Source organism: Macadamia integrifolia, unplaced genomic scaffold (genome assembly GCF_013358625.1).
Source record: "Macadamia integrifolia cultivar HAES 741 unplaced genomic scaffold, SCU_Mint_v3 scaffold215, whole genome shotgun sequence".
NCBI lineage: Eukaryota > Viridiplantae > Streptophyta > Magnoliopsida > Proteales > Proteaceae > Macadamia > Macadamia integrifolia.
The window spans coordinates 361,665-371,607 of record NW_024868541.1 but is presented as its reverse complement, the minus strand read 5'-3'; positions in this window follow the sequence as shown (position 1 = coordinate 371,607).

Here is a 9,943-nt window from a genome sequence, read left to right as displayed (position 1 = left end):
CCTTCCCCCTTCCCCCTTCTCCCTTCTCTTGTTGTTGTAGATATTGTTAAAAGGCCATGAGACAGAGATAGAATAGGCTAGAAAATATCTAGCTAGAAGAGTTTGTAATCTATGTAAATGAGAGTATTTGATCACTAGGAAGAAATCAAACCCACGTGTCTGCAATGGGTGAAAAATTATGATATTTTGTGGCATACCCATGGAGAATGGAGTCATGGACAATGACAATGAGAGGCCACATTTTAATGTATTGGAAGATGAGTTAGGGGACCCAACCCATGTGATACCAATCAATCCTTTTGGTACCCTGTCTTTACTTTTTCTTTCTTTCTTTTTGCTCTTTTCCTTAATATTTGGGGTCAAAAATATGCTTAGCTAGTTAGTTAGCTTTTCCTTTGGATTTGGTGCAAGACCCCACCTCCCCACCACTACCTTTTCTGGCCGTCTGATCAATCAAATCTACTCAAGACTTGTAACTTCATATGATTGACATTTCCATAAAATAAATTTGACCAAAATCATGTGGTTCTTATTTTGAGATTGACACGATGTTTGATTAATCCTTTCAAGTTCCAAGTTAAGTTTTGCATTCCAAGTGATGGGCAAACTAATTCTGGGCTTTAAATAGGTAAAGCCCAACATCGGCCCTTTTGTAAACCAGGGCTTCATTCGCTGAAACCTGAAGCTTTGAGATCAAAATAATAAAACCATCTATAGAATCCAAAATGAATGTGTTGTCGAGGGAAACTGCCCCATCTTCTTATGGCAAACTTCTCCTATGCATCGATGTATCAATTGATATTTGCTTAACTAAAAGCTATGTTGTTTGGTAAGGATAATTAGAGGGAAGGTAAATGAAATTTCAAATTAAAAAAAAATAAAAATTCTAAGCATTATCCTATGCAACTATGTCACTAACTCGATATCATTCTATACTTGGTTATTAAATTTCACTTGATTTCTATAAAAAAAAAAAATAATAATAATAATAATAATTATTATTATTATAATAAAAAAAAAAACTTGGTTTTACATCCAAAAACCGTTTGTAATAAAATATAAAATAAAAATTGAGATCAATCTAAAATTGACACTTAAGAAATCCCTCACTTGAAGCAAGACCTCTGAGCAAACTCTCCATATAAAAGGAGTAAATCTTTCGGATTGTGCTAAAAAAGAAAGAATGTACCCCATGCAAATCTACCACCTGTGAAAGATTGACCATCATGGAACCCCCCACCCCCACCCCACCCTACCCTACCCTAGAAGCAATCCTTGATTGGAACAAAGGCAATTGTATATGAAGGATGCCTCCTTTATTTCACCAGAGAATAAGGAATCCACTATTTCCTTGTTCCATTGATTGTTCTCTAGACAGATGAAATCTGAGACGCATTAAAAAATCTTCCTCCTCTTCATCATTAGTAGGAATTTTAAATTCAGGAAGGGATAGGACACACTTTTCCTTCCAAATATTCACTGTGGTTCTGTTACGATCTTCCAAAATAGACATTCTTCAAGAACTTTCCTGCACTTCCATAAGAGTACACCATTAGGGCTTTATTGTGAAGAGTAGGGTCTCTAAAACCCATTCCACCTTATTTCTTAAATTGACAGATGGGAGATAATAATATTTAGAGGGCCCGGCACTGCAGGGAAAGTCAAGGATTCTAGGGAACCATCTTTTAATGTGAGAGGCTGTATTTGGGTTGAAACAGAGACTCAATTTCTTTACATTGATAGTATACTTGCTGGCTCGGTAGTAAATATATACGTGAACGGATCATGTTCATGTACGAGATTGTTCTTGTATGTCCTTGATCCATGGATTTATAATATGTTAAATGAAGAAAAAGAAAATTGATTCTAAATCCACGGATCAAGATCGTTCTCATACGTTCTCCACGTAAACCTGATCCGCTCTCAATATCTACCACCTGTTCCAAGTTATTTAGCTCATTTACATGAATTAACTTTGGAAAATAAAAGAAAATCGTCCACAAACAAAAGGTGGGTAAGAGGTTTACCTTCGTTACGAACTCCAATGCTGTGGATGTGGCCTACAGACTCCGCTTGGGTCATCAAGCGAACCTCCATTAAGCAACTGAGTATTGAATCGATTTGATACAGCTCATAACCAGCTCTGCAAATTTTTTACTGAAACCCAAGCGAGATAACAAATAATGAACAGACGACCACTCTATTCGATCGAAAGCTCTCTTCATATCTAGCTTAAGAACTGCTAGCCCCTTTTTCCTTTTCTTCTTGCATTTGACATAGTGAAAGGCCTTGAAAGCAATAAAAGCATTGTTTGAGATCCATCAGCCAGGGATAGGCCAATGATGAGGGGGAGATAATCTATGGCAGCAACTGCTTCAATCTTAAGGCTCAAATCTTGGTAACAACCTTGATTGCCACAACACAAAGACTGATAGGTCTGAAATTATCAATTTCCTCCAAGCTTCCAACCTTCGGGATGAGGCAAATAAGGGTGTCACAAGGAGGAATGGTGTTGTGAAGACTAGCTGGGTTTCATAAACTTCCTTCCTTTGTGAAAACTATGGTATGTGTCCAACAATCTTTATCGATTGGAAGTCACCTACCTAGATTAAGGTCTAGGATCCATTGTGAAAGAAAAAGAAACGATTCTATCTGAACTGTGTAACCACGAATACTTAGGATTTGTGTCAGGTTGCGGTCCGATGAAGGGCCATCTTGGTTCACCCAGTAAAAATTGGAATTAACCCTAGTAACACAAATTATTGAACGGGCGACTAGGTTTAATCATGCATACATAACTATCACACATATTGAAGGAAAAACATGGCCAAAAATTGTGAGAGAGAATGATCAAATACACATACTTGTATCCAAATGCTCTGCATGGTTGGTATACTAAATGTGTAGCAAACATGTTGATATAACATGGAATAGGTATAAAAAATCCTACGGATCTAGCATTCAACATGATGGACACAATGGTCAAAGAGATATAAGAAGGGGATAAAATTGACATACTCGTATCTAGCTGCTCTGCTTGGTTAGTATACGAAATGTAAAGCAGACATACTCAATGGTAGAGAAATCAAGACAAAAGCTAGTCCGAACATTCATTTCATAAAACATGGCAAGAATATTCCTAGTATGGCATCATGGTTATGGGGATGTGGATCATAGAATACAAAGTATGCAAATGGCGTCGGTCGAGTTGGCTTAGTGGATTTGGTTCAATTGTATTTTTAACCCAATTTAGGACCCATTTATGATTTCTTCAGGGGTCTTGATAAATTCTAAATTTTTCAAAGCCATTTTCCAATTTTGAAAGCATTTTTGTCTAATTAATTAGCCATCCTATACTAGTATAGAAGCAAGAATATACTGCCCAGGTCTAAGAAGAGATCGTGATCATAAATATAGGGTCACTCCACGTCTCAGGGGGTTCCTGATTCATCATTGTTTAGATCTTTCAGGGGGTGACAAAATGCCGTGTCTACAGGTAGGTGCCTGTTGAGAAAACATCAACAATAATGGAGTAGACAATCTACAATTTTCCCTCCTATGTAATGGTATACATATACACCTTTTTCATAGTCTTGGATTTTTAAAATGGTTTTGTTTCATCACCTAACCACTTTAATTGGACTGAAACTTGATATGTGAGTAGGATATCTCGAGGTCAACCTATCTACAAAATTTGGGATGACATGATCCTTTTTATAATTTTGATAAAATAGTAGCCACACATACAAAACACATAAAATAGATATGTTATGTAATATTAAATACCAAGAAAAAAAAAAAGAGATCCCCATGTTGTCTACTTAACGAACACCCTTTCCTAGGGTTTTTTAATCATTCTCTCTTCCCCCTGACCATTGTGGGCCGGTTCTACTGATGTCATTCCACATGTTGCCACTAGCTTGCTGTGGAAAATTCCTTCTACACCAATTACATGGAGAATTCGTCCCTTAAAATATAATGTATACAAAAGGAGTGCAAATTAAATTCAATTTGTGAAAATCATTATTTCTCCCAACAAAAGTTGTGGTGAGTAAATTTTGGATTTGGTCACTGCCTTTCGATCTTTTCCTTTTTATTTTTTTTCCCTAGTATGACATTTCACGTGTACTTTCACATTTTCATAAGAAGAGCAGGAAAAAGCACTTTGAAGCTTCCCAACTCTCTCTTTTGTTCTGCAAAAGTGGAATAAGAGATCAGAAGATCAAACTTTGTCCATACCTTTATGACTCATTGTGAAATAAAATCTGCTAAACAACGAAAGAAATGGAAAAGAAAAATTATCAATGTATGCCCCAACGGTTATCAATTTGAACCCCAAAGTCAATGCCTTCTTATTAAATTCCCTAAACTTTATCCAAATCAACTTCGAGTAAGCCAAACGTAAATGACAAGACTCATATTTAGAGGGGGGATTGAGTCCTCCATATGGGAGTGTAGCATGCACTTGTACTTCGTAAGTCAATCTTTCTCCTCCCACGTAGATAAGTCATTTCACAGGGAGGAGCGAGAGGGACACAAGGAGAGACACTAGTGTATGCTTCAGACAGGAAACATTATCTCATATTTAGGGAGAAAGAGTGCTCCCAGGATACATAGCATATGCCAACGACATCCTACAAAAACCTAGGCTTAGCAGAAGGAGAGAGAAGAGGATAAGTGTCACGCATGGAAGTCTTGCTAAATACATCTATGTTACTTACTAGCTAGCTTGACAAGAGTAGTATTTGCCAATGAAAGTACTTACTTAGCCTACCAAAACTATCAACAATAAAGAGGCAGGCATAGAGCCAGGTAAGCCTATTTACCGAGTGGAATACGACAAATCAAGGCAAGTTAAAGAGCATGTGAAAGTAAAAAATAGTAAAAAGACCCATACGAAGTGAGATTGGGCCAAAAATCGGCAATTGAATTGAGAAGATTTTTTGAAATTTGGGGTAGGGCTAGCAGAAGAGGGAAGGGTCGGAAGGCAGATTTTGTCGATTCAAGAAGCCAGGCTATAGAAAATGTAATGCCCCGGCCCCATTAACCTTACACAATATTGTCCTCTTTGGCCTATGGACTTCAAGGCTTTAAAACCCGTTGTGCCATGTTAAGAATGCTAGAGGTTATTAACTAGCCCAGTAATCTCTCCCTAGGCGATGTGGGACTAAAGTTTGCAGACCATCACCGATCTCCTAAACCCCCTAGTACTTATCGTATTCTTGGTGGGGACACCTCATCGATCTCCCAGGCGGGTCTGGTACTTACCGTATTCTTGGATTGTCACACTTCTTCCCTTTCGGTACAACTTCCCCATTGTGGCCCCACAAGCTGTCGGAGTTGGCTCTAATACCATTTGTAATGCCCCAGCCCCATTAACTTTGCACAATGTTGTCCTCTTTGACCCATGGGCCTCAAGGCTTTAAAATGCGTTGTGCGTTAAGAATGCTAAAAGTAATTAACTAGCACAGTAATCTCTCCTTAGACGATGTGAGACTAAAGTTTATAGACCCTCACCGATCTCCCAAACCCCCTGGTACTTACTGGATTCTTGGTAGGGACATCTCACCGATCTCCCAGGCGGGTCTGATACTTACCGTATTCTTGGGTCGTCACAGAAAACTCTGACAAATTAGACAAAGAGGCTATGGGATTTGCACACTAGCTGGGCCAATCAGTGAGACTCTTATAAGAAGACTAAATAAGGGATTGACTAAATAGGACACGAGCAGGTACTTTCATGCCTATGTGACCAATGCACTTACGCTATCTTCACTCAAAGGAAAGCACTTTCAAAGGAGCAAGGGATGAAGGGGAGGCAAGCTTCAGCACTGGAGAAGAGAGAAAGCAACAAGGAGGCACTAGCTTATGCTACATAATCACGGGAGGAGAGAAATAAACACATTGAGGCACTAGCTCTGATCCACTACAGTGCTAGAGAGAGCCCAGCCACATTGATGGTTGAGAGCACCCCTAGGCGCACACCCCAAGGGGCTCACAACTGCTAGATGTGTGTTGGGCTCTCTCTAGCGCTGGATTATTTGCAATTTGATCAGAGAAAATATATTTTCCATTTGATAAAATCCATCCTTTCGATTGGACATATGCTTGATAGCGACAATGTGACATTCACCACATTAAAACGTAGAGCCCACTCTTAATATGTGCATTGAAAGTGAAACTATATAATGAACACAATCATAGCCAAAGAATTTGGTAGGGAAGTCATGGGTAAGGTCAATCAGTTTTGATTGGGTCTAATCGGTCCACACTAATTTAAGGACTCACATCATTTTTATGCATTTAGGTAATTGGGTCTCATAGGCTAAGGCATGGTTACTTTTCTATTTTGTCGGTTGATTTTCAGTTCATAATCAAGTCCAAGGTAATTGAGATATTGGAGCTATAATCAACATTTAAATGGGTTATATGATCAATTGGGCTATAATTTGTCCTTAAATAGGCAATAAATAGGCTATAATTGGGCTGAATAGGCGTAAACGATTGGTTATCGAATGGTTTTTGTTAGGCCACCATCTTGCACTGAGACTACTCTGATTATTAATTGATTAGTGCTTGAGCCTGACACATTTAGTAATCGATCAGGCCATCTCAGGCTTTAATCGATTAGTTTAGGTCAGGAGACTCAGGACTACGATGTTGGCTAGCTTTTGACACTCCTAGATTTAGGTATTGTTGACATATTAGCCGGAACATTTCTATATTGACAGTGATTGATACTACTACAACACCAATATATATTATTTGATATGGTAAAAAGTAGGTTTTTTGTATTATAATCAGCCCGAAATTAATCAATACGGTCGATCCTATTTGTATTGGTATTGATGACCATCTTTTTTTTTTTTTTTTTGGTAACTAGTTTTCCTTTTCCCTTGATGAAGAGAGAATATCTGCATCCTCCACTTTTTATAGTTGAATGAAACTTAAAATAGTTCCAATGGTATTTGGGACCTAGAGGGAGTAATTATGACACCATTCTCTTCATCCATGGTGAAGTGAAACTTTTCTTTTCAGCAAACTTCAATGTTAATAAGTGGTTAAATCTCCTGAAATTATAAAAAATAATAAAAAAAATTATTAACTTTGTAGAGAAGTGAAATAAGCAGCTTGAATTCTAACTATTTTTGAAAGCCCTTTTATACCCGTGACTTAAAGAACTTTATGGAATAAGATAAAAAAAATTTGGGGGGATTCAAACTAAGACCAGTTAAGAACAATCAAAAGTTTACATGATCTAAGTACACCTATAGAGTTGTAATTAAGAAAGTCTTATATACTAATGTGAATTTAAATAATGTAGTCTTATAAAAAGAAAAAAGAAAAATACTGTTCTCAACATACGGCTATGCATTGGTTTTTTGCATTAAGTGGATACATATTATATTTCTATAACTGGTGAAACAATGTTTAAATTTATCAAAGCCTTGGACTCTTAAAATACAAAAGCAGGGAGAGAGTTTCCATAATGTCAGTGTGGGAGGAATTTCACACCAATGGCGGCACGAAAATGGTATAGCTCACATGGAGTCTACATGGTGTAGAGTAGAGAGAGACCAACAATAAAGAAACCCATATCAAAGGGAAATAGTGCAATGGATCCAAATCCTCTCCAGTTGTTAGGGCATCAACATACATCTAATGGCTAGGAGGACTTTGTGGTGCACACTCGTGTGTTGGGGGTGCTTGCCAAGATCCTCCTAGCCGTCGGGTGTGCGCCCATGTGTTGGAGTTAATATTGAGTCAACCATTATTGTCCTCGAGAAAAACCGATTGAGGTGTGAATTTGCTTAGGAGTCGTTCCCCTACTGAAAAAGGGACAAAGCTGCTTCGCATCATTGATATACTACCATAGATTCCATTCAAAAGGTGTTACTTAGTTTTCTCAAAACCATGACAGAAAAAGGAAGTTCAACTAAAATTTGCTTTTATAATGAATAAAACACCTTCTTACCATTGGTTTTGAATAGTTAGAACACTTTCTCATTATAGGGTAATGCATGAATCGAAAAAATTGATTTGTGATAGTAAATTAGAAAGAGCTTCTTAGCTATTTAGGGCTTTTGATTTATTAATTTTAGTTTATATTAATTATACATATCATACCTGTTAATTGTTCTGGGTCTCAACCCGGTTCATTCATGGATCACTCACGTGGGCCAATTATAGACTCGCCCCATTGAGTTTAAAAGCGTGGTCAATCTCCAACCATCAACCTCTGATTGTTTTTATTTTTGGGGGTTAGAGATCTTGATTGATATTTTATTTAAGTGGACATGTTCCTATGTATGGGAGTTAGAGACAGTCTTCATGTGTGATGTAAAGTTCGGTGCTTCTTATTAAGTAGATTGATATAATAGGACTTTTAAAGGTAGTAATTATTATTTGTGACAATGTAAATATTTTTTTTCGAAAACCCTTATAACATGAAAGTACCTTCAAATTCATATCATACAATTATGCTACCTCAACATGTCACTTTAAGTACCAATCGGGTTCCTATGTGGACCCATGCACACCCATTTGTGTAACACAATTTTAAGGATTGGAGATATAAATTTCTCCTTATATTTATTCAAAATCGATTAAAATTTTATGTTCATGATCTACACATTTGAGATTGAATTATAAACCTAGTGAAATTTGTAGTCTCACCGTGTATAGTTAGAAACCATTAATTTTAATTAGAGTTCTTAAAATAACTTGATGTGTATCTAATATCTTGTGTATTGTTATGTGTAGTGATATTGCCACTAATTATGTTGTTGCGAACCTCACCAAGGGTGACAAACTGACTAAACCTAACTATGATATGTGGCATCGAAAGATATAATATCTACTCAATGAGAAAGATTACCTTGAGTATTTGACCACTGCTATGGACAAACTCACGGAGGGGCACTATCGCTCAACACCTTCGTGATATGGATGCCTACAATACGTGGGTGAAAAAGGATGGTAGTGCGTGTGCATAATAATCTGATTGGGGATTATGAGAAACACACCATGGCTAAGTCCATATGGGACCAATTGAAAATTTCCTTGGGAGGTACATCTACTACAAGGTTAAGGGCATGACCTTGAAATTTGAGATGTATCGGATAGACCCTAAGCACACTATGTCTAAACACCTCAGGATGGTCAAGGACATGATTTAGAAGTTGAAAGATGTTGGGACCACCCTCACTGAGGAGCAGTAAGTTTAAGCTATCATCAGAACACTACCCGATTCCTATAGCCCTATAAAGCTCGTTCTCACTCACAATGATGGCATTAAGAATTTTGCTAATATTACACAATATGTGGACCTTGAGGTGAACTGTGTTTTACCCTAGTCGCCCAGGGAGGCAGGCGCAAGTCTAAACGCAAAAGATTAGGCAACCTAAGAAATCAGGGTGGGGCTCAAAGCCAGATGCCAAAAGAGAGCAAGACCTCTAGGCATTAAAAAGGAAAGTGTGGCGGGAGAAGGGTTTATCTAAAGTCAAATACTACAACTTTCAAAAGATGGGGCAATTCGCTAGTGATTGCACTGAGTTGAATAAGGTACCATTTTTATCCCATTCTCTTTGTATATTTGTTTGTTCCCATATTTTGGTTGTCTATACGAAGTTTGAGTGGTTATGGATATAGGAAAAACAAAACATATAGCATGAGATCGAGGGGGTTTCATAGATTATCGCAGAGTTTCTGTTGGATCTCAAAATGTGTTCATAGGGAATGACACAACTGTGGCAGTTCGAGGAGTTGATATTTGTCAGTTCAAGATGTATATTGGTCGCACCTTTCTTCTTCACGACGTGCTTTACGCACAAAATATTCAACGTAATCTACTCTTAGTTTCTGCATTATTATCTTTATAACATTTACATCTTGAAGATTGTACTTTGGAGTTTTATTTGAGTTGTATTATAGTTGGACGTAG